Here is a 4,588-nt window from a genome sequence, read left to right as displayed (position 1 = left end):
CTGGTGAGATCGTCTGGAGATAGCAATAACAAAATACAAAATACATCCTCCGGCTGAAGGGGTTACAATGGCATTATTACCTACGACAAGGAGGTTATGTTACTGGCTGGCTTGCTTTGTCTGTCACACTCTTGCCAACATTGTGCCAAAACTATTGCAGGCAATGGCATCTAATTTTTAGTACTAAATTAGCACCATCAGAGAAACAAGTCATTAAATTATGGCGATAAAAGCTTAGAGGTCAAGGTGGGTGTAAATAAAATCAATAAAGCTGGGATGGTGGTGGGTAGGGCTGGGCGGAGAACATAAATGGTGATGGTGGTAGTGATGATGACAGTCCTCCTGATGACGGTGGTAATAATGATGTTGATGGTGACACTAGTGTAGGTTATTAATGACACTAATTATGACTGTATGGATAATGATGGTGCCGTTGGTGGTGGTGGTGATGCAGTTAGTAATGACCAGGATAACCTGACGTTAGCTTTTGATGCTTGTCATGATGTAATATAATGGGGAAAGCAGGGGGGAAGGAAAAAGAATAAGAATGGGGAAAAAAGAAAATGAAAAGGAAGAAAAATAAAAACAGTACATGATGAAAATGGCAAAGAAACAAAATGACGAAGAATGAGAGACCAAAGGAAAAACGGAAAAAGATAGAAAGGAGAATGACACAGAACAAGAAAAGAAAAATAAAGAAAGGAAGACAGATATGAACGACAAAACGTAAAAAGTGACAAAAGATGAGATAAAGTGAAAGAATGGAAGACAAAGGAGGAAATATGATGAAAAATAAAAGAAGACGAAAGCCTGAGAGTGGAACTGGAGACACCTTTATTTAAATCTTGGGCTGCTTCACCAACCGCATCTTGGCTCCTACTTCTCTTGTAGTCTTTTTTTTCGTTGAAATTTAGTGAACAAAAAACGAGAAAGTAAAAGAATTAGTAAGCAAGTGAAAGGAGAAAGAAAATGAAATCCGAGAAAAGAGGAATGAAAAGGACATTGGAAGAAAGGAAGAAAGAAAAGAAAGGAAAGGACCAAAAAGATTAGTGGAAGGAAAATAACAATGAATGGAAAGAGGAAAGCGAGAAGCAAAGAAAGAAAAGGAGTAATGGACATAAAAAAAAAAAAAAAAAGGAGTGAATGGATATACTAAAGTGTTTAATCTGTACACCTTAAGTAGAGTCCTAGACAGCTTCACCTTACTTCGTCTTGTTTCCTTCTTCTCATGTAGCTTGTGATGCTGCAATAAATATGTCAAGCTGATCTGATGATGATGATAGTTCTGGTAATGTTGCCGGCAATTTACTTTTTTTTTTTTTTTTTGATGATAATAATAACTATGTGTAATGATGGTGGTGGTGGTGGTGGTGGCTGGTTGATCGATTGCAATAAAAAAAAATCTTGTTTGCGTAACAACAGAGGTCATTGGGTCCGTACAACACGAGTACAAGCAGAACAAAGGTAAAACATATCCATAGAGCAATTAAATGTAGTCATCGAACATTACCGTGCACATAAAAACGTCAGCAATACACCATAACACTATGCAAAAATAAACTACAATTAGTACTATCCATGCCACGTTGAGTACACCGCTTCCCATCCGATCAGCGAAGTTAAGCAACGTTGGGTCTGGTTAGTACTTGGATGGGTGACCGCCTGGGAACACCAGATGCTGTTGGCATCCCTACGTGTCAAGTGGGGTTGGTGGAGGATTAGTGCCCCTCCCTGTAAAACAATTAACTCTAAGCCCTTGGCCACCCCATTTGGGATACATGGCGTCTGGCAATGGATGGATGGATGGATAAAAAAAAAAAAAGAGTACAGATAATGATAACTTCTTTACAGCGCATCTTTGCACTCTTGTAGCTTGTGATAATGTAATATAGTGGCGAAAAAGGGAGAACCAAAGAGAGAGAAGTAGACAAAGGAAAAGCAAGGAAAGTAATATATAAGGAAAGAACACAGGAAAAAGGAAAGGAAATATAGAATTGCAGAAAAGGAAAAGAAATATACAATTACTGAACAAGGAAAAGAAAAGCAAAAAGCTAATAAAAAATAAAGAAATTATGAAGACATTGACACAGAGAAAGATAGATGAGAATGGGAGGGAAAAAGAAATCCGCAAAAACGAAACACATCAAGAAAGAAAAAAAAATGAATGAATGAACCAAGAAATTCGCCGGATAAGGAAATGGTAAGAAAAGGAGACACAGCATAGAGGAGGTGAAGATTTGAACTGGGTACAGGTGTAGAGTGCCAGGTCACTCCACCTTCCTTCACCTTGTCTCCTACCTCTGTTATGGCTTGTAATGATGTAATATAGTGCACTGAACTATGCAGCTGCTGATGGTGCTGATGATGCCGACTTTGACTTTAGTACTGGTGTTGATGGTGGTGGTGACGGCGACGGCCACGACAGCGATGATGATGATGATGATGATGGTGGTGGTGGTGGTATTGGTGGCGGTAGTGTCGGTGACGAGGATAAGAATAACGACGACAATGATGATGTTGATGGTGTACAGTAGATAAAGGCTGATTTTAATAACCTTAATTAATCTCGCCCTCTCCTTCCCTTGTAGTTTGTCATTTTGCAATATAATTCAGAAAGGGAGAGGAAGAAAGACAAATAATACAAGGGAGAAAGTAGAAAGAAAATAAGCAAGAGAGTTAACCTAAAATTGGAAAAATGAATCCATGGGAAATGTCAAAGGACGGGGGACAGGTAGGAGAAATAAATCTGAATAGGTAATATAAATAAGATAAAAACGAAAAAGATTTGAAGTAACTGAAAAGGAGAAGGATAGAACAAAAAAGACAAATGACAAAAGAGTGAACAAGATGCAAAAGATGAAAACGCTAACCAAAAGAAAATGGAAAACAGAGGATCAGAAAAAAGATCATAAAAATGATCAAGCAGGTCAGACGTAATGAAAGTGAAAACACCTTTGTTAGAATCTCAGGCCGCCCCACCTGGCTTCACCTTGGCTCCTACATCTCTTATAGCTTACTTCCTGTAATATACTGAAGACACGAGAGAGAAAGAACACGATGAAAAGCAAAAGACATAGGAAGAGAGCTGGGGACATAATGACAGAATGAAAGGAAAACCTAGAATAAATTGTTTAGAAAAAAAGATAAATGAATTAGAAAGAATCGAGGAAGAAGAAAGAAAAGTAGAGGAAAGACGCAAGAGATGTTTAGAAGAGAATGAACAGGGGCAGTTAAGGAATGAAACAAAACGTGAACTAAAAGATAAGGAAGAAATGGATAAAGACTGAAGCTAAGGTATAAATGGTAATAGTGTTAAGTGGATAGCTTTATCAGAGTGCCAGGCCGCTGACCTTACTTCATCTCGCCTCCAACCTCTACTGTAGTTTGTGATGCTGTAATATAGTTGTGACTTTGATCTAATGTAACTAATGGTGGTAATGGATGTGATTATGATGATGTCTGTGGTGGTGGTGGTGGTGGTGGTGGTCGTGGTCGTGGTGGTGGTGGGTATGGTGATGCTCATGGTGATGTAAGATAGTTTTGATGAGTACAATAGTAACAGTATGAAAAATGTTGTGATGTTGGTGGTGGTGACGATGGTAGGTATGATAATGGTTATGGTGATAAAACTTTGTTTTGATGAGTATGTATGATAAACTAATGATGTTCTTGTTGCTGGTGGCGGTGTTGAGGGTGTTGGTGGTGGCAGTGATAGTGTTTTTTTTTTGTTTTTTTTATGCGAGAAAGAAGGAACCAAAGGCCATGAGCCCGCAGTAACAGTTCCCTCCAAGAGAAAAACAAAATACAATAGAGAGCCAAATTCAAGATCCGATCATTTTGAGATGACTGGACACACTACGTTTGAAAGACTGGAGATCATAGGCAGCAGGAAATACAGACAGAGGGAGACAGTTCCAGAGCTGACCTGTTGCATAAATGAAAGACTGGGAGTAACGGTTAACTCTTGCATTAGAGAGTTGGACAGAAAAGGGATGAGAGTTTGCTGCAAGACGGGTGCTACGCGCCCGTCGTAGAGGTGGAGGAATGCAAGCAGACAGTTCAGAGGAGCAGTGACCATTAAAGTAGCGATAGAAAAGAGATAAAGATGCAACAGTGCGGCGAAGAGACAGAGGTTGAAGGGAGTCAGTAAGAGGAGGAGAGTTAATGAGACGAAAAGCCTTTGACTCCACCCTATTGAGAAGAGCTGTATGTGGGGAGCCTCCCCACACATGAGAGTTGTACTCCACACAGGGGCGGATAAAACCCCTGTATAGAGTCAACAACTGTGCAGGGGTAAAGAAAGAACGGAGTCGGCTTAGCACACCCAATCTCTTGGAAGCAGATTTTACAAGAGATGTAATATGATCTTTCCAAGATAAGTCCCGAGTAAATGAAACCCCAAGCATGTTCAAGGATGATGCAGGATTAAGCTGAATATTATTAAACATTAGTGGGTATACCTGTGGAAGAATTTGTCGGGTTGATAGGTGTAAGAACTGAGTCTTAGATCCATTAAAGACAACCATATTATTTTTACCCCAGTCAGACATATGAGCCAGGTCAGACATTAGGTGTGCCATAGCCTCAT

General features: G+C 39.6%; 1 pseudogene; it reads left to right on the top strand.

Moving 5' to 3' along the window:
- The first annotated feature begins 1,568 nt into the window (after nt 1-1,568).
- Nucleotides 1,569-1,687, top strand: LOC145410712 (5S ribosomal RNA; annotated as a pseudogene).
- Nucleotides 1,688-4,588: the final 2,901 nt, after the last annotated feature.

This window comes from Coenobita brevimanus, chromosome 10 (genome assembly GCF_032717465.1).
Source record: "Coenobita brevimanus isolate Jiangsu-jjx chromosome 10, ASM3271746v2, whole genome shotgun sequence".
Lineage (NCBI taxonomy): Eukaryota > Metazoa > Arthropoda > Malacostraca > Decapoda > Coenobitidae > Coenobita > Coenobita brevimanus.
The sequence above is the reverse complement of the archived record's forward strand: the minus strand, read 5'-3'. Positions and strand labels throughout refer to the sequence as shown.